Source organism: Marmota flaviventris, unplaced genomic scaffold, assembly GCF_047511675.1.
Source record: "Marmota flaviventris isolate mMarFla1 unplaced genomic scaffold, mMarFla1.hap1 Scaffold_547, whole genome shotgun sequence".
Lineage (NCBI taxonomy): Eukaryota > Metazoa > Chordata > Mammalia > Rodentia > Sciuridae > Marmota > Marmota flaviventris.
The window spans coordinates 19,850-45,663 of record NW_027288352.1 but is presented as its reverse complement, the minus strand read 5'-3'; the positions used below and the strand labels follow the sequence as shown (position 1 = coordinate 45,663).

The 25,814-nt window shown below is 67.2% G+C and overlaps 20 non-coding genes across 20 annotated transcripts; 8 read left to right on the top strand and 12 right to left on the bottom strand.

Annotated features, from left to right (window-relative positions):
- Positions 1-1,144: 1,144 nt before the first annotated feature.
- On the bottom strand, positions 1,145-1,216 carry Trnae-cuc (transfer RNA glutamic acid (anticodon CUC)). Its single transcript has one exon. It is a non-coding gene; the product is annotated as a tRNA-Glu (tRNA).
- Positions 1,217-1,596: 380 nt separating this feature from the next.
- Trnag-ucc (transfer RNA glycine (anticodon UCC)) lies at positions 1,597-1,668 on the bottom strand. The gene has a single exon. It is a non-coding gene; the product is annotated as a tRNA-Gly (tRNA).
- A 428-nt stretch (positions 1,669-2,096) lies between these two features.
- On the bottom strand, positions 2,097-2,168 carry Trnad-guc (transfer RNA aspartic acid (anticodon GUC)). The gene has a single exon. It is a non-coding gene; the product is annotated as a tRNA-Asp (tRNA).
- Positions 2,169-2,695: 527 nt separating this feature from the next.
- Trnal-cag (transfer RNA leucine (anticodon CAG)) lies at positions 2,696-2,778 on the top strand. Its single transcript has one exon. It is a non-coding gene; the product is annotated as a tRNA-Leu (tRNA).
- Positions 2,779-4,002: 1,224 nt separating this feature from the next.
- Trnag-gcc (transfer RNA glycine (anticodon GCC)) lies at positions 4,003-4,075 on the top strand. The gene has a single exon. It is a non-coding gene; the product is annotated as a tRNA-Gly (tRNA).
- Positions 4,076-7,287: 3,212 nt separating this feature from the next.
- Positions 7,288-7,359, bottom strand: Trnae-cuc (transfer RNA glutamic acid (anticodon CUC)). Its single transcript has one exon. It is a non-coding gene; the product is annotated as a tRNA-Glu (tRNA).
- Positions 7,360-7,737: 378 nt separating this feature from the next.
- Positions 7,738-7,809, bottom strand: Trnag-ucc (transfer RNA glycine (anticodon UCC)). Its single transcript has one exon. It is a non-coding gene; the product is annotated as a tRNA-Gly (tRNA).
- Positions 7,810-8,835: 1,026 nt separating this feature from the next.
- Trnal-cag (transfer RNA leucine (anticodon CAG)) lies at positions 8,836-8,917 on the top strand. The gene has a single exon. It is a non-coding gene; the product is annotated as a tRNA-Leu (tRNA).
- Positions 8,918-10,134: 1,217 nt separating this feature from the next.
- Positions 10,135-10,206, top strand: Trnag-gcc (transfer RNA glycine (anticodon GCC)). The gene has a single exon. It is a non-coding gene; the product is annotated as a tRNA-Gly (tRNA).
- A 3,220-nt stretch (positions 10,207-13,426) lies between these two features.
- On the bottom strand, positions 13,427-13,498 carry Trnae-cuc (transfer RNA glutamic acid (anticodon CUC)). The gene has a single exon. It is a non-coding gene; the product is annotated as a tRNA-Glu (tRNA).
- A 369-nt stretch (positions 13,499-13,867) lies between these two features.
- Positions 13,868-13,939, bottom strand: Trnag-ucc (transfer RNA glycine (anticodon UCC)). The gene has a single exon. It is a non-coding gene; the product is annotated as a tRNA-Gly (tRNA).
- A 429-nt stretch (positions 13,940-14,368) lies between these two features.
- Positions 14,369-14,440, bottom strand: Trnad-guc (transfer RNA aspartic acid (anticodon GUC)). Its single transcript has one exon. It is a non-coding gene; the product is annotated as a tRNA-Asp (tRNA).
- A 520-nt stretch (positions 14,441-14,960) lies between these two features.
- Trnal-cag (transfer RNA leucine (anticodon CAG)) lies at positions 14,961-15,043 on the top strand. Its single transcript has one exon. It is a non-coding gene; the product is annotated as a tRNA-Leu (tRNA).
- A 1,207-nt stretch (positions 15,044-16,250) lies between these two features.
- Positions 16,251-16,321, top strand: Trnag-gcc (transfer RNA glycine (anticodon GCC)). Its single transcript has one exon. It is a non-coding gene; the product is annotated as a tRNA-Gly (tRNA).
- A 3,222-nt stretch (positions 16,322-19,543) lies between these two features.
- Positions 19,544-19,615, bottom strand: Trnae-cuc (transfer RNA glutamic acid (anticodon CUC)). Its single transcript has one exon. It is a non-coding gene; the product is annotated as a tRNA-Glu (tRNA).
- A 369-nt stretch (positions 19,616-19,984) lies between these two features.
- On the bottom strand, positions 19,985-20,056 carry Trnag-ucc (transfer RNA glycine (anticodon UCC)). The gene has a single exon. It is a non-coding gene; the product is annotated as a tRNA-Gly (tRNA).
- Positions 20,057-20,485: 429 nt separating this feature from the next.
- Positions 20,486-20,557, bottom strand: Trnad-guc (transfer RNA aspartic acid (anticodon GUC)). The gene has a single exon. It is a non-coding gene; the product is annotated as a tRNA-Asp (tRNA).
- A 520-nt stretch (positions 20,558-21,077) lies between these two features.
- On the top strand, positions 21,078-21,160 carry Trnal-cag (transfer RNA leucine (anticodon CAG)). Its single transcript has one exon. It is a non-coding gene; the product is annotated as a tRNA-Leu (tRNA).
- A 1,206-nt stretch (positions 21,161-22,366) lies between these two features.
- Trnag-gcc (transfer RNA glycine (anticodon GCC)) lies at positions 22,367-22,437 on the top strand. The gene has a single exon. It is a non-coding gene; the product is annotated as a tRNA-Gly (tRNA).
- Positions 22,438-25,662: 3,225 nt separating this feature from the next.
- Trnae-cuc (transfer RNA glutamic acid (anticodon CUC)) lies at positions 25,663-25,734 on the bottom strand. The gene has a single exon. It is a non-coding gene; the product is annotated as a tRNA-Glu (tRNA).
- Positions 25,735-25,814: the final 80 nt, after the last annotated feature.

Below are 25,814 nucleotides of genomic sequence, written 5' to 3'. Positions count from 1 at the left end.
ATACGTTGATACGGCAGGAGTGGAACCGGTTTATTGCAGGACAGGAGCAGTATTTATACATTCCACACAGCTTATCTAATTAGCATAAACTAGATACATCAGTCAACCAATAAGGAATCTCCACACTTAATGGCTCGCTTTTGTTACTTCTCAAACCACTCCCTCTGGCATTTTGCCAGGCACCATCCAGACTTGTTTAGGAACTTTAACATTCCCCTGGCAAAATGCCAGGTGTTATTTTGACTTGTTTACAGACTCTAACAGGCATCCTGACCCGGGTGTGGGCTCCCACCCGCTCTGTCGGCATCCGGCCAAAGCCGCGGACACAGCTGAAGCGCAGACCCCCGCCCGGCGCTCAGGCCCTGGCACCAGTGGCGGCCCGTGGCATCCGGGCCCTGCCACGCGGCCGACCCGGTCGGAGGGGATCCCCAGGATGGGAAGCGGTGATGTGTCAGGCGCCAGGCTTGGCCTCACCCAAGCAGCTCTGAGGAGGAAATCCAGAACCTTTCGGGGCCAGACACCAGAGCCAGCGAGTGGGTTCCGGAACCCGGCTCCTTTCGCCCGCCATGAGCGCCCCCAGTCACTGAGCACACGCGGCAGCAACCGAGAGAACAGAGAGGGCTTGTCACGAGGGGGCCCAGGCACACGAAGGAGCTGGGGGAAGACTCAAGTCTCGAGTCTTGATAGGGGAGTCCTGGGGATGCGCTCACGGTCCAAGCTGATTGCAGGCTCGCCAGAGAGCAGGAGACTCAGCAGGCGAAGCCTAGAGGGTTTCTGGAGCATCTAAGTTCACCGGCGGTGAGTTCCAAATTTCCCCTCAGTTATCGCAGTCGGAGCGCGGCGTGCACCCGCGCGCGCTCAAGCATAGGTGTGTCTTTGGGTGGTGGTGATGGTGATGTCGGTGGGGCCAGGGCCGGGAAGAACTGTCGGAGGCGGGCGACGGCCAGGACGAGGGGAGAAAGTGAAAAGGCATAAATGTTGGGAGGGCTCAGAGTGGCAAGTGTCAGTGAGGCTGGACGCCGCGTGTGGCGGGCGTCCATAAGGGTCGGTCTTCGGGGCACGCGTGGTGTGAGCGAGCGGACCAAGGCCTTGGCCAAAAGGGGAGAGAGAGGCGTGGCGCGAGGAGGAAGAAGAAAAGAAAGGCTTCCCTGACCGGGAATCGAACCCGGGCCGCGGCGGTGAGAGCGCCGAATCCTAACCACTAGACCACCAGGGAGCATGGGGCTGCCGCTTCCGTGCGCGTGCCATCTGCGGCCAGCGCCTCGGTCCCAAGTGCTGGGCGCTACCTGTGCACCGGGCGCCGTCCCCGTGGGTCCCGGTGGCTTTACATGGCAACCTGGTGCAGCCTCCCGTCAGGGGCTGCCGGTCACCAGCGACCCACCCCTGATGCTGGGGGCACCCTCAAAAGAATGCTATGCTCGCCCTCCGGCCTGCTTCGCTTTGCTTCGCCTCGCCTCGCCTCGGGTCGCCCGCCTGGCCTTGCCTTTCGAAGTGAAGCCTCGCCTGGACTCCTTCCCCACATCCGCCCGCCAGCAGGAGGTCACGCTAGCTAGCGGGGGCCAGGGCCCGGTTGGCGCCGTCAAAAGGTCGATTCGCTGCGTTGGCCGGGAATCGAACCCGGGTCAACTGCTTGGAAGGCAGCTATGCTCACCACTATACCACCAACGCCATCCGGCCGCGAGAGCCGCTCCACGCTGGCCCCGGGCTGCCGAGAGGCGCCCCGGCGTCGGCGCCGCGGCCGTCTCCTCTCGGGACGACGCCCTGAACCGGCGCGCAGGGCGGCGAGGCCGCGGTCCGCCCGCACAGGGCCTTCTCCCCTCCAGCGACCCAGCCCGTGCCCGTTGGCAGAAACCCTTTGCCAAACCCACTCGGGGCGCGGGTGCTCGTCTGTGGCGACAGAGCCGCGGGCGAGGAGGAAGGCACGGATGCCTGGGGAGGGGGGTTGACGGGGGACCGCGAGGACGGCGTGCCAGGGAGGAAGTGGCATCCTGCGCCCAACTGGAGAGCAGGGGGCGCCGAGGGCCGACGGCGGCACGGAGAGCTAGAGGCCCGGGCGCAGCTGCGGCGGCGACCAGCACCCAAAAAAGGGCGACTGCCTCCCCGTCGGGGAATCGAACCCCGGTCTCCCGCGTGACAGGCGGGGATACTCACCACTATACTAACGAGGACGGCGGCGCCCGCCGTCGTGGCGCCGGTCCCCTCTCCGACGCCTAGCCCGGCCCTCTTGCCCCTGCTGGCCCAAAACAGGACGCCACAGAGGCACTGTCAAGGAGCCGACACCACACCACCTGGCCCTGGCCCTGGCCCTGGCCTTAGCCCACGCCCTGGCCCGGTGCCGGGTGCCCGGTGCCCGGAGAAGGACCCTGTGCGCCCTGCTGGTTTCCCACTGCGCGGGCATCCCAATGTCGGTGTAAGCAGGGGGCCAGGGAGCTAGCGAGCACGGCCGCCGACAGGAGGAGGAGCACGATGCGCCGGGTGGGCTCCTGCCAGCACGGACGGTTAGTGGTACCTGGCCGGGCTCGGTGGGGGACGCGACCGCACCGATGAGCGGAATTGGCTCGCTCCCGGGCCCGACAGGCCCGTCCGTCCAAGGCGCCCGCAGACCGCCGGGCACCGCGCACCACGGTGCCGGCCAAGGACACCTGCGCCAACGCCGGGTCCCAGCCAGGCGAACCGCCGGGCGCTCAGGCCCGCCGTCAGGATGGCCGAGCGGTCTAAGGCGCTGCGTTCAGGTCGCAGTCTCCCCTGGAGGCGTGGGTTCGAATCCCACTCCTGACAGGCCCACCTTTTGGCTACACCCCCCCACCCCGACACACCACACACACACAAACACACCACACACACAACACACACACACACCAGGCTGCCTGGCCCGGGTCCACCAGCGCCCACCACAGCCGCTCTCTTCCTGGCCGGCCACCCGCATCTCCCTGACCCGCTGGACCCGCGCAGATAATGCCCGCCCCACCCCAACCCTGAGTACCCTGCGCCTTCCGCCCTCTGCCAACTTGTGACCAGCGCCCCTCCTCATCGACCCCACCGCGACGACGACGCTTAAGCCCTCTGGCTCGACTCTGTCGCCCCCTCCCTGTTCCCGGCTACACTCTCCGATGCACGGCCCCGCCGCCACGCCAGCCACCCGTCGACATCCACCCCAACCGACAAGACGGCGCCCGCTCGGTTGCGGCGGGGAGCGCACGCGGGCCCTTTCCGGATCTCTCCCGTGGGCAAAATCGGCCCCCGCCCGCCCGTCGCCTATCTCTCTCGGCCCTGCAGAGGACCCCGTTCCCGTCGTGCCAGACTGTGGCCGCCAGGCCCCTTCACCGGAGGGCCTTTCCAAACCACTCACGCCTGCCGGCCACGCCACAACACAGCAGTCGAGACCTCTGCTCGCCACGCACCGTGGGGTCACCGGGCGTGGCCAGACAGCACAGTCCCGGGACCGTGGCCCTCGCGAGTGGCAGGGAGAGAACCCTAGAACCCCTAGATCCCCGCCGGCGATGGCGGAGCCCCGGCCGCGACCACCTGGGCGCGGCGGCCACGAACCCCACGTGGGCAGCGGCTGCCTAAGGCCAGCCCACCACGTCGGTGCTGGTTGGGGCCCGCCTCACCCGTCCGGGGCTCCTGCGACCGGGACTTTGCGGGTGGACGGAGGCAGCCACCGAGCCACAGGTCCCCTGGCCTGATTGGGGTTCCCGTGAGGGCAAAGCCTGGACCGGCTCCTGGCTTCTTCAGGCGGCAGCGGACAAGGCGGTCTGGGGGGCCTGGGCTGGCCCGGAAGGTGCAGGGTCCGGAGGTTCGCGCCAGCGCTGGCGCGGGGGCACACGCACGCACACACCCCACGGGCGGCCGCATCCCCGGGGCCCCGGCAGGATGCCTGGAGCCCCTCCTTTCGGAACGGCCCATCCAGCCCCCAACGCTTGGTCCCGGTCCCAAGCAGGAGCTCCTCACCGCAGGCGGTGACCGCTGTCCGGCGGTTGCGTGGAGGTGCCTGCCATCGGTGCATGGGTGGTTCAGTGGTAGAAATTCTCGCCTGCCACGCGGGAGGGCCCGGGTTCGATTCCCGGCCCATGCAGCGCTCGGTCCCTTTTGGTCCGGCAGCCCCGTCGTCTAGGCCGCCGCTGTACACACCTAAGCCTGGACCCCACAGCCCCCGCGCTGGCTCTGCCCTGGAGCGCCCTTCGTTCCATGCGCCTTCGCCCACTAACGTGCCAGACACCAGACTTCTCGGTGCCTCCGCTTCCATCGCATCACACTCATTTCGCTTCCATGGAAGCCGGCAGGCACCTCGCCCGCACACCAACCATGGGACACCAAGGCACCTCTGCCACCAAGGCACCTCTGCCAAGAGTGTCTCGTCGCGGCCCCCTAGGCACTCACGGCCGCCATTGCAGCGCACGAAGGACTCCAAAGGCCTTGCAGTGATATCATCTTCCCTTTGGGTCCCCCAGAAATCTCTCTCTGCCGCAGTCTGGCTGGGCACAAATCAGGAGCCACTTGAAGATTCAAGCAGGAACGAACTGTAGTTTTAGAACTCAAGCCACACGCCGCCCACCGCCCACGCGAACTCTCCAGGAACTCCGCGAGAGCACAACAATAGCGGGCACCCCAGGCAGCAGGAACCGCTCCTTCTGGCAAAATGCCAGGCACCAGCTTGACCTGGCCTTGGCTCTCAACATCTCTCCTCATCCCCCCCCCACCCCAACGCCCTCAGCCCCGCCACAACTCTCACCGATCCCCGCCCGCACCCACCCACACGTCGCCTGATCCGATCCGAAATCACTCTGCGTTGAGGCTCTTCGCATCTGGATCCAAGCACCCGGGGACCCCGGCCCGCGTGCCTTCCCTACCCGCTTTTGGACACCTCACCTAGACACGCTCCCCCTGCCCGCCCAGCCCCACCCCACCCACGCACCCACTCGTCGCTCTCCTGCCACCTTCCGTGCACGGCACCCCTATCTCCAACGGGGGAGCGGCCTCTCGGACCCACGCCCAATCCGCTCCGTGGGCGCCTCCTCCCCGCAGACTGGCATCGACAGTCCTCCCTTGGTCTTCCCCCACGGGCCCCCGAGCCGACCGCTCACGGACCCCCGTCGTCCTGGCCTCCTTCGGACTCCTCAGTTCCGACACCCCGGACCCGGCAGACCGATCGGCACGTCAGGGCGCCCGCCTGGCGCGCCCCACCCCCCCACCCCCGCCTCCACAACAACCCCCTGCACACCCGCGGGCTGTCGGCCCGAACCCCGCTCACCGACAGGCCGCACTCCCTGCCCCTTTCCACGCAGCCAGCGCTTCGCCACACACCCCCAGTCCCGGCTACAGCAACTGGCTCCCACCTCTCAGCCCGCTGGCGCCTGGCACGGCGCGTGAAGACCCTGCGTCCTGCACTCTTTCCGTGCCATGGCCTTTGCCCGACCACCGCCAGGGATGACACCCGAGAGAATGGTCGCTTCCTCTCGTCACTGTCACGCACCCACGACCCTCGGGCTTGGGAGCTTCCCCGAGACCGCTCCCTCCCACTCCCACCCCCACCCCGCCCGACGAAGGCAAGCCCGGGTATCCCGGCAGTGGCGGGTTGCGGGCTAGGGCACCCGTCGTCCTGGAGGGAAGTCGGGCCAGCGGGCAGATTGGTGCCCGTTGCCTGGGCGTCCCCTTGGAAGCCAAGCCAAAGTTCCTTGGAAGCCTCTACAGCACTGACTCAAAAGCGCTGCCGCTGGCTTTCGCAGGGGCCACCCAGCGTGTCCCGAGCCAGGCTGGGCAGAGAAGGGATCAAGAGCTTAGTGGATGGACGTGCGGCCGGGCAGGAGTGGAAACTAGGCAGTCCAACCTAGTGGTGGTGGTGGTGGGGGCGTTCTCTGTTTGCTCTTTCGCCCTGAGGCGGGGGCAGGGGGCAGGGGGCCGTGGGACTCCTTTCACACCCAGGGTCGGCTACAAGTCTATCCCGAAACCCGTGAGTCGCCACCGCCACCGGCTCCCGCCCGCCTGGGTCAAGGCACTGATAAGTGGGCGCCCGCCTGCCCGCCTCCGCCGCCGCTCTTGTGCTCCGGCTCGCCGGGCCCTCTCCACATTCCTTTTCGCGCCTGTCACTCTCGGGCATCTGCCGCAGTCCGGCTGCAGCAAACGAACCGGGGGGTGACGAACAACTTGTATACGTTGATACGGCAGGAGTGGAAGCCGTTTATTGCAGGACAGGAGCAGTATTTATACATTCCACACAGCTTATCTAATTAGCATAAACTAGATACATCAGTCAACCAATAAGGAATCTCCACACTTAATGGCTCGCTTTTGTACTTCTCAAACCACTCCCTCTGGCATTTTGCCAGGCACCATCCAGACTTGTTTAGGAACTTTAACATTCCCTGGCAAAATGCCAGGTGTTATTTTGACTTGTTTACAGACTCTAACAGGCATCCTGACCCGGGTGTGGGCTCCCACCCGCTCTGTCGGCATCCCGGCCAAAGCCGCGGACACAGCTGAAGCGCAGACCCCCGCCCGGCGCTCAGGCCCTGGCACCAGTGGCGGCGTGGCATCCGGGCCCTGCCACGCGGCCGACCCGGTCGGAGGGGATCCCCCAGGATGGGAAGCGGTGATGTGTCAGGCGCCAGGCTTGGCCTCACCCAAGCAGCTCTGAGGAGGAAATCCAGAACCTTTCCGGGGCCAGACACCAGAGCCAGCGAGTGGGTTCCGGAACCCGGCTCCTTTCGCCGCCCATGAGCGCCCCCAGTCACTGAGCACACGGCGGCAGCACCGAGAGAACAGAGAGGGCTTGTCACAGGGGGCCCAGGCACACGAAGGAGCTGGGGAAGACTCAAGTCTCGAGTCTTGATAGGGGAGTCCTGGGGATGCGCTCACGGTCCAAGCTGATTGCCAGGCTCGCCAGAGAGCAGGAGACTCAGCAGGCGAAGCTAGAGGGTTTCTGGAGATCTAAGTTCACCGGCGGTGAGTTCCAAATTTCCCCTCAGTTATCGCAGTCGGAGCGCGGCGTGCACCCGCGCGCGCTCAAGCATAGGTGTGTCTTTGGGTGGTGGTGATGGTGATGTCGGTGGTGGCCAGGGCCGGGAAGAACTGTCGGAGGCGGGCGACGGCCAGGACGAGGGGAGAAAGTGAAAAGGCATAAATGTTGGAGGGCTCAGAGTGGCAAGTGTCAGTGAGGCTGGACGCCGCGTGTGGCGGGCGTCCATAAGGGTCGGTCTTCGGGCACGCGTGGTGTGAGCGAGCGGACCAAGGCCTTGGCCAAAAGGGGAGAGAGAGGCGTGGCGCGAGGAGGAAGAAGAAAAGAAAGGCTTCCCTGACCGGGAATCGAACCCGGGCCGCGGCGGTGAGAGCGCCGAATCCTAACCACTAGACCACCAGGGAGCATGGGGCTGCCGCTTCCGTGCGCGTGCCATCTGCGGCCAGCGCCTCGGTCCCAAGTGCTGGGCGCTACCTGTGCACCGGGCGCCGTCCCCGTGGGTCCCGGTGGCTTTACATGGCAACCTGGTGCAGCCTCCCGCCAGGGGCTGCCGGTCACCAGCGACCCACCCCTGATGCTGGGGGCACCCTCAAAAGAATGCTATGCTCGCCCTCCGGCCTGCTTCGCTTTGCTTCGCCTCGCCTCGCCTCGGGTCGCCCGCCTGGCCTTGCCTTTCGAAGTGAAGCCTCGCCTGGACTCCTTCCCCACATCCGCCCGCCAGCAGGAGGTCACGCTAGCTAGCGGGGGCCAGGCCGGTTGGCGCCGTCAAAAGGTCGATTCGCTGCGTTGGCCGGGAATCGAACCCGGGTCAACTGCTTGGAAGGCAGCTATGCTCACCACTATACCACCAACGCCATCCGGCCGCGAGAGCCGCTCCACGCTGGCCCGGGCTGCCGAGAGGCGCCCCGGCGTCGGCGCCGCGGCCGTCTCCTCTCGGGACGACGCCCTGAACCGGCGCGCAGGGCGGCGAGGCCGCGGTCCGCCCGCACAGGGCCTTCTCCCCTCCAGCGACCCAGCCCGTGCCCGTTGGCAGGAAACCCTTTGCCAAACCCACTCGGGGCGCGGGTGCTCGTCTGTGGCGACAGAGCCGCGGGCGAGGAGGAAGGCACGGATGCCTGGGGAGGGGGGTGGACGGGGGACCGCGAGGACGGCGTGCCAGGGAGGAAGTGGCATCCTGCGCCCAACTGGAGAGCAGGGGGCGCCGAGGGCTGACGGCGGCACGGAGAGCTAGAGGCCCGGGCGCAGCTGCGGCGGCGACCAGCACCCAAAAAAGGGGCGACTGCCTCCCCGTCGGGGAATCGAACCCGGTCTCCCGCGTGACAGGCGGGATACTCACCACTATACTAACGAGGACGGCGGCGCCCGCCGTCGTGGCGCCGGTCCCCTCTCCGACGCCTAGCCCGGCCCTCTTGCCCCTGCTGGCCCAAAACAGGACGCCACAGAGGCACTGTCAAGGAGCCCGACACCACCCACCTGGCCCTGGCCCTGGCCCTGGCCTTAGCCCACGCCCTGGCCCGGTGCCGGGTGCCCGGTGCCCGGAGAAGGACCCTGTGCGCCCTGCTGGTTTCCCACTGCGCGGGCATCCCAATGTCGGTGTAAGCAGGGGGGCCAGGGAGCTAGCGAGCACGGCCGCCGACAGGAGGAGGAGCACGATGCGCCGGGTGGGCTCCTGCCAGCACGGACGGTTAGTGGTACCTGGCCGGGCTCGGTGGGGGACGCGACCGCACCGATGAGCGGAATTGGCTCGCTCCCGGCCCGACAGGCCCGTCCGTCCAAGGCGCCCGCAGACCGCCGGGCACCGCGCACCACGGTGCCGGCCAAGGACACCTGCGCCAACGCCGGGTCCCAGCCAGGCGAACCGCCGGGCGCTCAGGCCCGCCGTCAGGATGGCCGAGCGGTCTAAGGCGCTGCGTTCAGGTCGCAGTCTCCCCTGGAGGCTGGGTTCGAATCCCACTCCTGACAGGCCCACCTTTTGGCTACACCCCCCACCCCGACACACACACACACACACACACACACACACACACACACACAACCAGGCTGCCTGGCCCGGGTCCACCAGCGCCCACCACAGCCGCTCTCTTCCTGGCCGGCCACCCGCATCTCCCTGACCCGCTGGACCCGCGCAGATAATGCCCGCCCCACCCCCAACCCTGAGTACCCTGCGCCTTCCGCCCTCTGCCAACTTGTGACCAGCGCCCCTCCTCATCGACCCCACCGCGACGACGACGCTTAAGCCCTCTGGCTCGACTCTGTCGCCCCCCTCCCTGTTCCCGGCTACACTCTCCGATGCACGGCCCCCGCCGCCACGCCAGCCACCCGTCGACATCCACCCCAACCGACAAGACGGCGCCCGCTCGGTTGCGGCGGGGAGCGCACGCGGGCCCTTTCCGGATCTCTCCCGTGGGCAAAATCGGCCCCCGCCCGCCCGTCGCCTATCTCTCTCGGCCCTGCAGAGGACCCCGTTCCCGTCGTGCCAGACTGTGGCCGCCAGGCCCCTTCACCGGAGGGCCTTTCCAAACCACTCACGCCTGCCGGCCACGCCACAACACAGCAGTCGAGACCTCTGCTCGCCACGCACCGTGGGGTCACCGGGCGTGGCCAGACAGCACAGTCCCGGGACCATGGCCCTCGCGAGTGGCAGGAGAGAACCCTAGAACCCCTAGATCCCCGCCGGCGATGGCGGAGCCCCGGCCGCGACCACCTGGGCGCGGCGGCCACGAACCCCACGTGGGCAGCGGCTGCCTAAGGCCAGCCCACCACGTCGGTGCTGGTTGGGGCCCGCCTCACCCGTCCGGGGCTCCTGCGACCGGGACTTTGCGGGTGGACGGAGGCAGCCACCGAGCCACAGGTCCCCTGGCCTGATTGGGGTTCCCGTGAGGGCAAAGCCTGGACCGGCTCCTGGCTTCTTCAGGCGGCAGCGGACAAGGCGGTCTGGGGGGCCTGGGCTGGCCCGGAAGGTGCAGGGTCCGGAGGTTCGCGCCAGCGCTGCGCGGGGGCACACGCACGCACACACCCCACGGGCGGCCGCATCCCCGGGGCCCCGGCAGGATGCCTGGAGCCCCTCCTTTCGGAACGGCCCATCCAGCCCCAACGCTTGGTCCCGGTCCCAAGCAGGAGCTCCTCACCGCAGGCGGTGACCGCTGTCCGGCGGTTGCGTGGAGGTGCCTGCCATCGGTGCATGGGTGGTTCAGTGGTAGAATTCTCGCCTGCCACGCGGGAGGCCCGGGTTCGATTCCCGGCCCCATGCAGCGCTCGGTCCCCTTTTGGTCCGGCAGCCCCGTCGTCTAGGCCGCCGCTGTACACACCTAAGCCTGGACCCCACAGCCCCCGCGCTGGCTCTGCCCTGGAGCGCCCTTCGTTCCCATGCGCCTTCGCCCACTAACGTGCCAGACACCAGACTTCTCGGTGCCTCGGCTTCCATCGCATCACACTCATTTCGCTTCCATGGAAGCCGGCAGGCACCTCGCCCGCACACCAACCATGGGACACCAAGGCACCTCTGCCACCAAGGCACCTCTGCCAAGAGTGTCTCGTCGCGGCCCCCTAGGCACTCACGGCCGCCATTGCAGCGCACGAAGGACTCCAAAGGCCTTGCAGTGATATCATCTTCCTTTGGGTCCCCCAGAAATCTCTCTCTGCCGCAGTCTGGCTGGGCACAAATCAGGAGCCACTTGAAGATTCAAGCAGGAACGAACTGTAGTTTTAGAACTCACGCCGCACGCCGCCCACCGCCCACGCGAACTCTCCAGGAACTCCGCGAGAGCACAACAATAGCGGGCACCCGAGGCAGCAGGAACCGCTCCTTCTGGCAAAATGCCAGGCACCAGCTTGACCTGGCCGTGGCTCTCAACATCTCTCCTCATCCCCCCCCCACCCCAACGCCCTCAGCCCCGCCACAACTCTCACCGATCCCCGCCCGCACCCACCCACACGTCGCCTGATCCGATCCGAAATCACTCTGCGTTGAGGCTCTTCGCATCTGGATCCCAAGCACCCGGGGACCCCGGCCCGCGTGCCTTCCCTACCCGCTTTTGGACACCTCACCTAGACACGCTCCCCCTGCCCGCCCAGCCCCACCCCACCCACGCACCCACTCGTCGCTCTCCTGCCACCTTCCGTGCACGGCACCCCTATCTCCAACGGGGGAGCGGCCTCTCGGACCCACGCCCAATCCGCTCGTGGGCGCCTCCTCCCCGCAGACTGGCATCGACAGTCCTCCTTGGTCTTCCCCCACGGGCCCCCGAGCCGACCGCTCACGGACCCCCGTCGTCCTGGCCTCCTTCGGACTCCTCAGTTCCGACACCCGGACCCGGCAGACCGATCGGCACGTCACGGGCGCCCGCCCGGCGCGCCCCACCCCCCACCCCCGCCTCCACAACAACCCCCTGCACACCCGCGGGCTGTCGGCCCGAACCCCGCCTCACCGACAGGCCGCACTCCCTGCCCCTTTCCACGCAGCCAGCGCTTCGCCCACACAACCCCCAGTCCCGGCTACAGCAACTGGCTCCCACCTCTCAGCCCGCTGGCGCCTGGCACGGCGCGTGAAGACCCTGCGTCCTGCACTCTTTCCGTGCCATGGCCTTTGCCCGACCACCGCCAGGGATGACACCCGAGAGAATGGTCGCTTCCTCTCGTCACTGTCACGCACCCACGACCCTCGGGCTTGGGAGCTTCCCCGAGACCGCTCCCTCCCACTCCCACCCCCACCCCGCCCGACGAAGGCAAGCCCGGGTATCCCGGCAGTGGCGGGTTGCGGGCTAGGGCACCCGTCGTCCTGGAGGGAAGTCGGGCCAGCGGGCAGATTGGTGCCCGTTGCCTGGGCGTCCCCTTGGAAGCCAAGCAAAGTTCCTTGGAAGCCTCTACAGCACTGACTCAAAAGCGCTGCCGCTGGCTTTCGGCAGGGGCCACCCAGCGTGTCCCGAGCCGGGCTGGGCAGAGAAGGGATCAAGAGCTTAGTGGATGGACGTGCGGCCGGGCAGGAGTGGGAAACTAGGCAGTCCAACCTAGTGGTTGTGGTGGTGGTGGGGGCGTTCTCTGTTTGCTCTTTCGCCCCTGAGACGGGGGCAGGGGGCAGGGGGCCGTGGGACTCCTTTCACACCCAGGGTCGGCTACAAGTCTATCCCGAAACCCGTGAGTCGCCACCGCCACCGGCTCCCGCCCGCCTGGGTCAAGGCACTGGTAAGTGGGCGCCCGCCTGCCCGCCTCCGCCGCCGCTCTTGTGCTCCGGCTCGCCGGGCCTCTCCACATTCCTTTTCGCGCCTGTCACTCTCGGGCATCTGCCGCAGTCCGGCTGCAGCAAACGAACCGGGGGGTGACGAACAACTTGTATACGTTGATACAGCCGGAGTGGAAGCCGTTTATTGCAGGACAGGAGCAGTATTTACACATTCCACACAGCTTATCTAATTAGCATAAACTAGATACATCAGTCAACCAATAAGGAATCTCCACACTTAATGGCTCGCTTTTGTTACTTCTCAAACCACTCCCTCTGGCATTTTGCCAGGCACCATCCAGACTTGTTTAGGAACTTTAACATTCCCCTGGCAAAATGCCAGGTGTTATTTTGACTTGTTTACAGACTCTAACAGGCATCCTGACCCGGGTGTGGGCTCCCACCCGCTCTGTCGGCATCCCGGCCAAAGCCGCGGACACAGCTGAAGCGCAGACCCCCGCCCGGCGCTCAGGCCCTGGCACCAGTGGCGGCCGTGGCATCCGGGCCCTGCCACGCGGCCGACCCGGTCGGAGGGGATCCCCCAGGATGGGAAGCGGTGATGTGTCAGGCGCCAGGCTTGGCCTCACCCAAGCAGCTCTGAGGAGGAAATCCAGAACCTTTCCGGGGCCAGACACCAGAGCCAGCGAGTGGGTTCCGGAACCCGGCTCCTTTCGCCCGCCATGAGCGCCCCCAGTCACTGAGCACACGCGGCAGCAACCGAGAGAACAGAGAGGGCTTGTCACGAGGGGGCCCAGGCACACGAAGGAGCTGGGGGAAGACTCAAGTCTCGAGTCTTGATAGGGGAGTCCTGGGGATGCGCTCACGGTCCAAGCTGATTGCAGGCTCGCCAGAGAGCAGGAGACTCAGCAGGCGAAGCCTAGAGGGTTTCTGGAGCATCTAAGTTCACCGGCGGTGAGTTCCAAATTTCCCCTCAGTTATCGCAGTCGGAGCGCGGCGTGCACCCGCGCGCGCTCAAGCATAGGTGTGTCTTTGGGTGGTGGTGATGGTGATGTCGGTGGTGGCCAGGGCCGGGAAGAACTGTCGCAAGCGGGCGACGGCCAGGGCGAGGGGAGAAAGTGAAAAGGCATAAATGTTGGGAGGGCTCAGAGTGGCAAGTGTCAGTGAGGCTGGACGCCGCGTGTGGCGGGCGTCCATAAGGGTCGGTCTTCGGGCACGCGTGGTGTGAGCGAGCGGACCAAGGCCTTGGCCAAAAGGGGAGAGAGAGGCGTGGCGCGAGGAGGAAGAAGAAAGGCTTCCCTGACCGGGAATCGAACCCGGGCCGCGGCGGTGAGAGCGCCGAATCCTAACCACTAGACCACCAGGGAGCATGGGGCTGCCGCTTCCGTGCGCGTGCCATCTGCGGCCAGCGCCTCGGTCCCAAGTGCTGGGCGCTACCTGTGCACCGGGCGCCGTCCCCGTGGGTCCCGGTGGCTTTACATGGCAATCTGGTGCAGCCTCCCGCCAGGCGCTGCCGGTCACCAGCGACCCACCCTGATGCTGGGGGCACCCTCAAAAGAATGCTACGCTGGCCCTCCGGCCTGCTTCGCCTCGCCTCGCCTCGGGTCGCCCGCCTGGCCTTGCCTTTCGAAGTGAAGCCTCGCCTGGACTCCTTCCCCACATCCGCCCGCCAGCAGGAGGTCACGCTAGCTAGCGGGGGCCAGGGCCCGGTTGGCGCCGTCAAAAGGTCGATTCGCTGCGTTGGCCGGGAATCGAACCCGGGTCAACTGCTTGGAAGGCAGCTATGCTCACCACTATACCACCAACGCCATCCGGCCGCGAGAGCCGCTCCACGCTGGCCCCGGGCTGCCGAGAGGCGCCCCGGCGTCGGCGCCGGGGCCGTCTCCTCTCGGGACGACGCCCTGAACCGGCGCGCAGGGCGGCGAGGCCGCGGTCCGCCCGCACAGGGCCTTCTCCCCTCCAGCGACCCAGCCCGTGCCCGTGGGCAGGAAACCCTTTGCCAAACCCACTCGGGGCGCGGGCGCTCGTCTGTGGCGACAGAGCCGCGGGCGAGGAGGAAGGCACGGATGCCTGGGGAGGGGGGTGGACGGGGGACCGCGAGGACGGCGTGCCAGGGAGGAAGTGGCATCCTGCGCCCAACTGGAGAGTAGGGGGCGCCGAGGGCCGACGGCGGCACGGAGAGCTAGAGGCCCGGGCGCAGCTGCGGCGGCGACCAGCACCCAAAAAAGGGCGACTGCCTCCCCGTCGGGGAATCGAACCCCGGTCTCCCGCGTGACAGGCGGGGATACTCACCACTATACTAACGAGGACGGCGGCGCCCGCCGTCGTGGCGCCGGTCCCCTCTCCGACGCCTAGCCCGGCCCTCTTGCCCCTGCTGGCCCAAAACAGGACGCCACAGAGGCACTGTCAAGGAGCCGACACCACACCACCTGGCCCTGGCCCTGGCCCTGGCCTTAGCCCACGCCCTGGCCCGGTGCCGGGTGCCCGGAGAAGGACCCTGTGCGCCCTGCTGGTTTCCCACTGCGCGGGCATCCCAATGTCGGTGTAAGCAGGGGGGCCAGGGAGCTAGCGAGCACGGCCGCCGACAGGAGGAGGAGCACGATGCGCCGAGTGGGCTCCTGCCAGCACAGACGGTTAGTGGTACCTGGCCGGGCTCGGTGGGGGACGCGACCGCACCGATGAGCGGAATTGGCTCGCTCCCGGCCCGCCAGGCCCGTCCGTCCAAGGCGCCCGCAGACCGCCGGGCACCGCGCACCACGGTGCCGGCCAAGGACACCTGCGCCAACGCCGGGTCCCAGCCAGGCGAACCGCCGGGCGCTCAGGCCCGCCGTCAGGATGGCCGAGCGGTCTAAGGCGCTGCGTTCAGGTCGCAGTCTCCCCTGGAGGCGTGGGTTCGAATCCCACTCCTGACAGGCCCACCTTTTGGCTACCCCCCCCCCCCCCCGGCCCACACACACACACACACACACACACACAACCAGGCTGCCTGGCCCGGGTCCACCAGCGCCCACCACAGCCGCTCTCTTCCTGGCCAGCCACCCGCATCTCCCTGACCCGCTGGACCCGCGCAGATAATGCCCGCCCCACCCCAACCCTGAGTACCCTGCGCCTTCCGCCCTCTGCCAACTGTCCTTGTGACCAGCGCCCCTCCTCATCGACCCCACCGCGACGACGCTTAAGCCCTCTGGCTCGACTCTGTCGCCCCCTCCCTGTTCCCGGCTACACTCTCCGATGCACGGCCCCGCCGCCACGCCAGCCACCCGTCGACATCCACCCCAACCGACAAGACGGCGCCCGCTCGGTTGCGGCGGGGAGCGCACGCGGGCCCTTTCCGGATCTCTCCCGTGGGCAAAATCGGCCCCCGCCCGCCCGTCGCCTATCTCTCTCGGCCCTGCAGAGGACCCCGTTCCCGTCGTGCCAGACTGTGGCCGCCAGGCCCCTTCACCGGAGGGCCTTTCCAAACCACTCACGCCTGCCGGCCACGCCACAACACAGCAGTCGAGACCTCTGCTCGCCACGCACCGTGGGGTCACCGGGCGTGGCCAGACAGCACAGTCCCGGGACCGTGGCCCTCGCGAGTGGCAGGGAGAGAACCCTAGAACCCCTAGATCCCCGCCGGCGATGGCGGAGCCCCGGCCGCCACCACCTGGGCGCGGCCACGAACCCCACGTGGGCAGCGGCTGCCTAAGGCCAGCCCACCACGTCGGTGCTGGTTGGGGCCCGCCTCACCCGTCCGGGGCTCCTGCGACCGGGACTTTGCGGGTGGACGGAGGCAGCCACCGAGCCACAGGTCCCCTGGCCTGATTGGGGTTCCCGTGAGGGCAAAGCCTGGACCGGCTCCTGGCTTCTTCAGGCGGCAGCGGACAAGGCGGTCTGGGGGGCCTGGGCTGGCCCGGAAGGTGCAGGGTCCGGAGGTTCGCGCCAGCGCTGCGCGGGGGCACACGCACGCACACACCCCACGGGCGGCCGCATCCCCGGGGCCCCGGCAGGATGCCTGGAGCCCCTCCTTTCGGAACGGCCCATCCAGCCCCCAACGCTTGGTCCCGGTCCCAAGCAGGAGCTCCTCACCGCAGGCGGTGACCGCTGTCCGGCGGTTGCGTGGAGGTGCCTGCCATCGGTGCATGGGTGGTTCAGTGGTAGAATTCTCGCCTGCCACGCGGGAGGCCCGGGTTCGATTCCCGGCCCATGCAGCGCTCGGTCCCCTTTTGGTCCGGCAGCCCCGTCGTCTAGGCCGCCGCTGTACACACCTAAGCCTGGACCCCACAGCCCCCGCGCTGGCTCTGCCCTGGAGCGCCCTTCGTTCCATGCGCCTTCGCCCACTAACGTGCCAGACACCAGACTTCTCGGTGCCTCCGCTTCCATCGCATCACACTCATTTCGCTTCCATGGAAGCCGGCAGGCACCTCGCCCGCACACCAACCATGGGACACCAAGGCACCTCTGCCACCAAGGCACCTCTGCCAAGAGTGTCTCGTCGCGGCCCCCTAGGCACTCACGGCCGCCATTGCAGCGCACGAAGGACTCCAAAGGCCTTGCAGTGATATCATCTTCCTTTGGGTCCCCCAGAAATCTCTCTCTGCCGCAGTCTGGCTGGGCACAAATCAGGAGCCACTTGAAGATTCAAGCAGGAACGAACTGTAGTTTTAGAACTCACGCCGCACGCCGCCCACCGCCCACGCGAACTCTCCAGGAACTCCGCGAGAGCACAACAATAGCGGGCACCCGAGGCAGCAGGAACCGCTCCTTCTGGCAAAATGCCAGGCACCAGCTTGACCTGGCCGTGGCTCTCAACATCTCTCCTCATCCCCCCCCCCACCCCAACGCCCTCAGCCCCGCCACAACTCTCACCGATCCCCGCCCGCACCCACCCACACGTCGCCTGATCCGATCCGAAATCACTCTGCGTTGAGGCTCTTCGCATCTGGATCCCAAGCACCCGGGGACCCCGGCCCGCGTGCCTTCCCTACCCGCTTTTGGACACCTCACCTAGACACGCTCCCCCTGCCCGCCCAGCCCCACCCCACCCACGCACCCACTCGTCGCTCTCCTGCCACCTTCCGTGCACGGCACCCCTATCTCCAACGGGGGAGCGGCCTCTCGGACCCACGCCCAATCCGCTCGTGGGCGCCTCCTCCCCGCAGACTGGCATCGACAGTCCTCCTTGGTCTTCCCCCACGGGCCCCCGAGCCGACCGCTCACGGACCCCCGTCGTCCTGGCCTCCTTCGGACTCCTCAGTTCCGACACCCGGACCCGGCAGACCGATCGGCACGTCACGGGCGCACGCCCGGCGCGCCCCACCCCCCCACCCCCGCCTCCACAACAACCCCCTGCACACCCGCGGGCTGTCGGCCCGAACCCCGCCTCACCGACAGGCCGCACTCCCTGCCCCTTTCCACGCAGCCAGCGCTTCGCCCACACAACCCCCAGTCCCGGCTACAGCAACTGGCTCCCACCTCTCAGCCCGCTGGCGCCTGGCACGGCGCGTGAAGACCCTGCGTCCTGCACTCTTTCCGTGCCATGGCCTTTGCCCGACCACCGCCAGGGATGACACCCGAGAGAATGGTCGCTTCCTCTCGTCACTGTCACGCACCCACGACCCTCGGGCTTGGGAGCTTCCCCGAGACCGCTCCCTCCCACTCCCACCCCCACCCCGCCCGACGAAGGCAAGCCCGGGTATCCCGGCAGTGGCGGGTTGCGGGCTAGGGCACCCGTCGTCCTGGAGGGAAGTCGGGCCAGCGGGCAGATTGGTGCCCGTTGCCTGGGCGTCCCCTTGGAAGCCAAGCAAAGTTCCTTGGAAGCCTCTACAGCACTGACTCAAAAGCGCTGCCGCTGGCTTTCGGCAGGGGCCACCCAGCGTGTCCCGAGCCGGGCTGGGCAGAGAAGGGATCAAGAGCTTAGTGGATGGACGTGCGGCCGGGCAGGAGTGGGAAACTAGGCAGTCCAACCTAGTGGTTGTGGTGGTGGTGGGGGCGTTCTCTGTTTGCTCTTTCGCCCCTGAGACGGGGGCAGGGGGCAGGGGGCCGTGGGACTCCTTTCACACCCAGGGTCGGCTACAAGTCTATCCCGAAACCCGTGAGTCGCCACCGCCACCGGCTCCCGCCCGCCTGGGTCAAGGCACTGGTAAGTGGGCGCCCGCCTGCCCGCCTCCGCCGCCGCTCTTGTGCTCCGGCTCGCCGGGCCTCTCCACATTCCTTTTCGCGCCTGTCACTCTCGGGCATCTGCCGCAGTCCGGCTGCAGCAAACGAACCGGGGGGGTGACGAACAACTTGTATACGTTGATACAGCCGGAGTGGAAGCCGTTTATTGCAGGACAGGAGCAGTATTTACACATTCCACACAGCTTATCTAATTAGCATAAACTAGATACATCAGTCAACCAATAAGGAATCTCCACACTTAATGGCTCGCTTTTGTTACTTCTCAAACCACTCCCTCTGGCATTTTGCCAGGCACCATCCAGACTTGTTTAGGAACTTTAACATTCCCCTGGCAAAATGCCAGGTGTTATTTTGACTTGTTTACAGACTCTAACAGGCATCCTGACCCGGGTGTGGGCTCCCACCCGCTCTGTCGGCATCCCGGCCAAAGCCGCGGACACAGCTGAAGCGCAGACCCCCGCCCGGCGCTCAGGCCCTGGCACCAGTGGCGGCCGTGGCATCCGGGCCCTGCCACGCGGCCGACCCGGTCGGAGGGGATCCCCCAGGATGGGAAGCGGTGATGTGTCAGGCGCCAGGCTTGGCCTCACCCAAGCAGCTCTGAGGAGGAAATCCAGAACCTTTCCGGGGCCAGACACCAGAGCCAGCGAGTGGGTTCCGGAACCCGGCTCCTTTCGCCCGCCATGAGCGCCCCCAGTCACTGAGCACACGCGGCAGCAACCGAGAGAACAGAGAGGGCTTGTCACGAGGGGGCCCAGGCACACGAAGGAGCTGGGGGAAGACTCAAGTCTCGAGTCTTGATAGGGGAGTCCTGGGGATGCGCTCACGGTCCAAGCTGATTGCAGGCTCGCCAGAGAGCAGGAGACTCAGCAGGCGAAGCCTAGAGGGTTTCTGGAGCATCTAAGTTCACCGGCGGTGAGTTCCAAATTTCCCCTCAGTTATCGCAGTCGGAGCGCGGCGTGCACCCGCGCGCGCTCAAGCATAGGTGTGTCTTTGGGTGGTGGTGATGGTGATGTCGGTGGTGGCCAGGGCCGGGAAGAACTGTCGCAAGCGGGCGACGGCCAGGGCGAGGGGAGAAAGTGAAAAGGCATAAATGTTGGGAGGGCTCAGAGTGGCAAGTGTCAGTGAGGCTGGACGCCGCGTGTGGCGGGCGTCCATAAGGGTCGGTCTTCGGGCACGCGTGGTGTGAGCGAGCGGACCAAGGCCTTGGCCAAAAGGGGAGAGAGAGGCGTGGCGCGAGGAGGAAGAAGAAAGGCTTCCCTGACCGGGAATCGAACCCGGGCCGCGGCGGTGAGAGCGCCGAATCCTAACCACTAGACCACCAGGGAGCATGGGGCTGCCGCTTCCGTGCGCGTGCCATCTGCGGCCAGCGCCTCGGTCCCAAGTGCTGGGCGCTACCTGTGCACCGGGCGCCGTCCCCGTGGGTCCCGGTGGCTTTACATGGCAATCTGGTGCAGCCTCCCGCCAGGGGCTGCCGGTCACCAGCGACCCACCCTGATGCTGGGGGCACCCTCAAAAGAATGCTACGCTGGCCCTCCGGCCTGCTTCGCCTCGCCTCGCCTCGGGTCGCCCGCCTGGCCTTGCCTTTCGAAGTGAAGCCTCGCCTGGACTCCTTCCCCACATCCGCCCGCCAGCAGGAGGTCACGCTAGCTAGCGGGGGCCAGGGCCCGGTTGGCGCCGTCAAAAGGTCGATTCGCTGCGTTGGCCGGGAATCGAACCCGGGTCAACTGCTTGGAAGGCAGCTATGCTCACCACTATACCACCAACGCCATCCGGCCGCGAGAGCCGATCCACGCTGGCCCCGGGCTGCCGAGAGGCGCCCCGGCGTCGGCGCCGGGGCCGTCTCCTCTCGGGACGACGCCCTGAACCGGCGCGCAGGGCGGCGAGGCCGCGGTCCGCCCGCACAGGGCCTTCTCCCCTCCAGCGACCCAGCCCGTGCCCGTGGGCAGGAAACCCTTTGCCAAACCCACTCGGGGCGCGGGCGCTCGTCTGTGGCGACAGAGCCGCGGGCGAGGAGGAAGGCACGGATGCCTGGGGAGGGGGGTGGACGGGGGACCGCGAGGATGGCGTGCCAGGGAGGAAGTGGCATCCTGCGCCCAACTGGAGAGTAGGGGGCGCCGAGGGCCGACGGCGGCACGGAGAGCTAGAGGCCCGGGCGCAGCTGCGGCGGCGACCAGCACCCAAAAAAGGGCGACTGCCTCCCCGTCGGGGAATCGAACCCCGGTCTCCCGCGTGACAGGCGGGGATACTCACCACTATACTAACGAGGACTGCGGCGCCCGCCGTCGTGGCGCCGGTCCCCTCTCCGACGCCTAGCCCGGCCCTCTTGCCCCTGCTGGCCCAAAACAGGACGCCACAGAGGCACTGTCAAGGAGCCGACACCACACCACCTGGCCCTGGCCCTGGCCCTGGCCTTAGCCCACGCCCTGGCCCGGTGCCGGGTGCCCGGAGAAGGACCCTGTGCGCCCTGCTGGTTTCCCACTGCGCGGGCATCCCAATGTCGGTGTAAGCAGGGGGGCCAGGGAGCTAGCGAGCACGGCCGCCGACAGGAGGAGGAGCACGATGCGCCGAGTGGGCTCCTGCCAGCACAGACGGTTAGTGGTACCTGGCCGGGCTCGGTGGGGGACGCGACCGCACCGATGAGCAGAATTGGCTCGCTCCCGGCCCGCCAGGCCCGTCCGTCCAAGGCGCCCGCAGACCGCCGGGCACCGCGCACCACGGTGCCGGCCAAGGACACCTGCGCCAACGCCGGGTCCCAGCCAGGCGAACCGCCGGGCGCTCAGGCCCGCCGTCAGGATGGCCGAGCGGTCTAAGGCGCTGCGTTCAGGTCGCAGTCTCCCCTGGAGGCGTGGGTTCGAATCCCACTCCTGACAGGCCCACCTTTTGGCTACCCCCCCCCCCCCCGGCCCACACACACACACACACACACACACACAACCAGGCTGCCTGGCCCGGGTCCACCAGCGCCCACCACAGCCGCTCTCTTCCTGGCCAGCCACCCGCATCTCCCTGACCCGCTGGACCCGCGCAGATAATGCCCGCCCCACCCCAACCCTGAGTACCCTGCGCCTTCCGCCCTCTGCCAACTGTCCTTGTGACCAGCGCCCCTCCTCATCGACCCCACCGCGACGACGCTTAAGCCCTCTGGCTCGACTCTGTCGCCCCCTCCCTGTTCCCGGCTACACTCTCCGATGCACGGCCCCGCCGCCACGCCAGCCACCCGTCGACATCCACCCCAACCGACAAGACGGCGCCCGCTCGGTTGCGGCGGGGAGCGCACGCGGGCCCTTTCCGGATCTCTCCCGTGGGCAAAATCGGCCCCCGCCCGCCCGTCGCCTATCTCTCTCGGCCCTGCAGAGGACCCCGTTCCCGTCGTGCCAGACTGTGGCCGCCAGGCCCCTTCACCGGAGGGCCTTTCCAAACCACTCACGCCTGCCGGCCACGCCACAACACAGCAGTCGAGACCTCTGCTCGCCACGCACCGTGGGGTCACCGGGCGTGGCCAGACAGCACAGTCCCGGGACCGTGGCCCTCGCGAGTGGCAGGGAGAGAACCCTAGAACCCCTAGATCCCCGCCGGCGATGGCGGAGCCCCGGCCGCCACCACCTGGGCGCGGCCACGAACCCCACGTGGGCAGCGGCTGCCTAAGGCCAGCCCACCACGTCGGTGCTGGTTGGGGCCCGCCTCACCCGTCCGGGGCTCCTGCGACCGGGACTTTGCGGGTGGACGGAGGCAGCCACCGAGCCACAGGTCCCCTGGCCTGATTGGGGTTCCCGTGAGGGCAAAGCCTGGACCGGCTCCTGGCTTCTTCAGGCGGCAGCGGACAAGGCGGTCTGGGGGGCCTGGGCTGGCCCGGAAGGTGCAGGGTCCGGAGGTTCGCGCCAGCGCTGCGCGGGGGCACACGCACGCACACACCCCACGGGCGGCCGCATCCCCGGGGCCCCGGCAGGATGCCTGGAGCCCCTCCTTTCGGAACGGCCCATCCAGCCCCCAACGCTTGGTCCCGGTCCCAAGCAGGAGCTCCTCACCGCAGGCGGTGACCGCTGTCCGGCGGTTGCGTGGAGGTGCCTGCCATCGGTGCATGGGTGGTTCAGTGGTAGAATTCTCGCCTGCCACGCGGGAGGCCCGGGTTCGATTCCCGGCCCATGCAGCGCTCGGTCCCCTTTTGGTCCGGCAGCCCCGTCGTCTAGGCCGCCGCTGTACACACCTAAGCCTGGACCCCACAGCCCCCGCGCTGGCTCTGCCCTGGAGCGCCCTTCGTTCCATGCGCCTTCGCCCACTAACGTGCCAGACACCAGACTTCTCGGTGCCTCCGCTTCCATCGCATCACACTCATTTCGCTTCCATGGAAGCCGGCAGGCACCTCGCCCGCACACCAACCATGGGACACCAAGGCACCTCTGCCACCAAGGCACCTCTGCCAAGAGTGTCTCGTCGCGGCCCCCTAGGCACTCACGGCCGCCATTGCAGCGCACGAAGGACTCCAAAGGCCTTGCAGTGATATCATCTTCCTTTGGGTCCCCCAGAAATCTCTCTCTGCCGCAGTCTGGCTGGGCACAAATCAGGAGCCACTTGAAGATTCAAGCAGGAACGAACTGTAGTTTTAGAACTCAAGCCACACGCCGCCCACCGCCCACGCGAACTCTCCAGGAACTCCGCGAGAGCACAACAATAGCGGGCACCCCAGGCAGCAGGAACCGCTCCTTCTGGCAAAATGCCAGGCACCAGCTTGACCTGGCCTTGGCTCTCAACATCTCTCCTCATCCCCCCCCCCACCCCAACGCCCTCAGCCCCGCCACAACTCTCACCGATCCCCGCCCGCACCCACCCACACGTCGCCTGATCCGATCCGAAATCACTCTGCGTTGAGGCTCTTCGCATCTGGATCCCAAGCACCCGGGGACCCCGGCCCGCGTGCCTTCCCTACCCGCTTTTGGACACCTCACCTAGACACGCTCCCCCTGCCCGCCCAGCCCCACCCCACCCACGCACCCACTCGTCGCTCTCCTGCCACCTTCCGTGCACGGCACCCCTATCTCCAACGGGGGAGCGGCCTCTCGGACCCACGCCCAATCCGCTCCGTGGGCGCCTCCTCCCCGCAGACTGGCATCGACAGTCCTCCTTGGTCTTCCCCCACGGGCCCCCGAGCCGACCGCTCACGGACCCCCGTCGTCCTGGCCTCCTTCGGACTCCTCAGTTCCGACACCCGGACCCGGCAGACCGATCGGCACGTCACGGGCGCCCGCCCGGCGCGCCCCACCCCCCCACCCCCGCCTCCACAACAACCCCCTGCACACCCGCGGGCTGTCGGCCCGAACCCCGCCTCACCGACAGGCCGCACTCCCTGCCCCTTTCCACGCAGCCAGCGCTTCGCCCACACAACCCCCAGTCCCGGCTACAGCAACTGGCTCCCACCTCTCAGCCCGCTGGCGCCTGGCACGGCGCGTGAAGACCCTGCGTCCTGCACTCTTTCCGTGCCATGGCCTTTGCCCGACCACCGCCAGGGATGACACCCGAGAGAATGGTCGCTTCCTCTCGTCACTGTCACGCACCCACGACCCTCGGGCTTGGGAGCTTCCCCGAGACCGCTCCCTCCCACTCCCACCCCCACCCCGCCCGACGAAGGCAAGCCCGGGTATCCCGGCAGTGGCGGGTTGCGGGCTAGGGCACCCGTCGTCCTGGAGGGAAGTCGGGCCAGCGGGCAGATTGGTGCCCGTTGCCTGGGCGTCCCCTTGGAAGCCAAGCAAAGTTCCTTGGAAGCCTCTACAGCACTGACTCAAAAGCGCTGCCGCTGGCTTTCGGCAGGGGCCACCCAGCGTGTCCCGAGCCGGGCTGGGCAGAGAAGGGATCAAGAGCTTAGTGGATGGACGTGCGGCCGGGCAGGAGTGGGAAACTAGGCAGTCCAACCTAGTGGTGGTGGTGGTGGGGGCGTTCTCTGTTTGCTCTTTCGCCCCTGAGGCGGGGGGCAGGGGGCAGGGGGCCGTGGGACTCCTTTCACACCCAGGGTCGGCTACAAGTCTATCCCGAAACCCGTGAGTCGCCACCGCCACCGGCTCCCGCCCGCCTGGGTCAAGGCACTGATAAGTGGGCGCCCGCCTGCCCGCCTCCGCCGCCGCTCTTGTGCTCCGGCTCGCCGGGCCTCTCCACATTCCTTTTCGCGCCTGTCACTCTCGGGCATCTGCCGCAGTCCGGCTGCAGCAAACGAACCGGGGGGTGACGAACAACTTGTATACGTTGATACGGCAGGAGTGGAAGCCGTTTATTGCAGGACAGGAGCAGTATTTATACATTCCACACAGCTTATCTAATTAGCATAAACTAGATACATCAGTCAACCAATAAGGAATCTCCACACTTAATGGCTCGCTTTTGTTACTTCTCAAACCACTCCCTCTGGCATTTTGCCAGGCACCATCCAGACTTGTTTAGGAACTTTAACATTCCCCTGGCAAAATGCCAGGTGTTATTTTGACTTGTTTACAGACTCTAACAGGCATCCTGACCCGGGTGTGGGCTCCCACCCGCTCTGTCGGCATCCCGGCCAAAGCCGCGGACACAGCTGAAGCGCAGACCCCCGCCCGGCGCTCAGGCCCTGGCACCAGTGGCGGCCGTGGCATCCGGGCCCTGCCACGCGGCCGACCCGGTCGGAGGGGATCCCCCAGGATGGGAAGCGGTGATGTGTCAGGCGCCAGGCTTGGCCTCACCCAAGCAGCTCTGAGGAGGAAATCCAGAACCTTTCCGGGGCCAGACACCAGAGCCAGCGAGTGGGTTCCGGAACCCGGCTCCTTTCGCCCGCCATGAGCGCCCCCAGTCACTGAGCACACGCGGCAGCAACCGAGAGAACAGAGAGGGCTTGTCACGAGGGGGCCCAGGCACACGAAGGAGCTGGGGGAAGACTCAAGTCTCGAGTCTTGATAGGGGAGTCCTGGGGATGCGCTCACGGTCCAAGCTGATTGCAGGCTCGCCAGAGAGCAGGAGACTCAGCAGGCGAAGCCTAGAGGGTTTCTGGAGCATCTAAGTTCACCGGCGGTGAGTTCCAAATTTCCCCTCAGTTATCGCAGTCGGAGCGCGGCGTGCACCCGCGCGCGCTCAAGCATAGGTGTGTCTTTGGGTGGTGGTGATGGTGATGTCGGTGGTGGCCAGGGCCGGGAAGAACTGTCGGAGGCGGGCGACGGCCAGGACGAGGGGAGAAAGTGAAAAGGCATAAATGTTGGGAGGGCTCAGAGTGGCAAGTGTCAGTGAGGCTGGACGCCGCGTGTGGCGGGCGTCCATAAGGGTCGGTCTTCGGGCACGCGTGGTGTGAGCGAGCGGACCAAGGCCTTGGCCAAAAGGGGAGAGAGAGGCGTGGCGCGAGGAGGAAGAAGAAAAGAAAGGCTTCCCTGACCGGGAATCGAACCCGGGCCGCGGCGGTGAGAGCGCCGAATCCTAACCACTAGACCACCAGGGAGCATGGGGCTGCCGCTTCCGTGCGCGTGCCATCTGCGGCCAGCGCCTCGGTCCCAAGTGCTGGGCGCTACCTGTGCACCG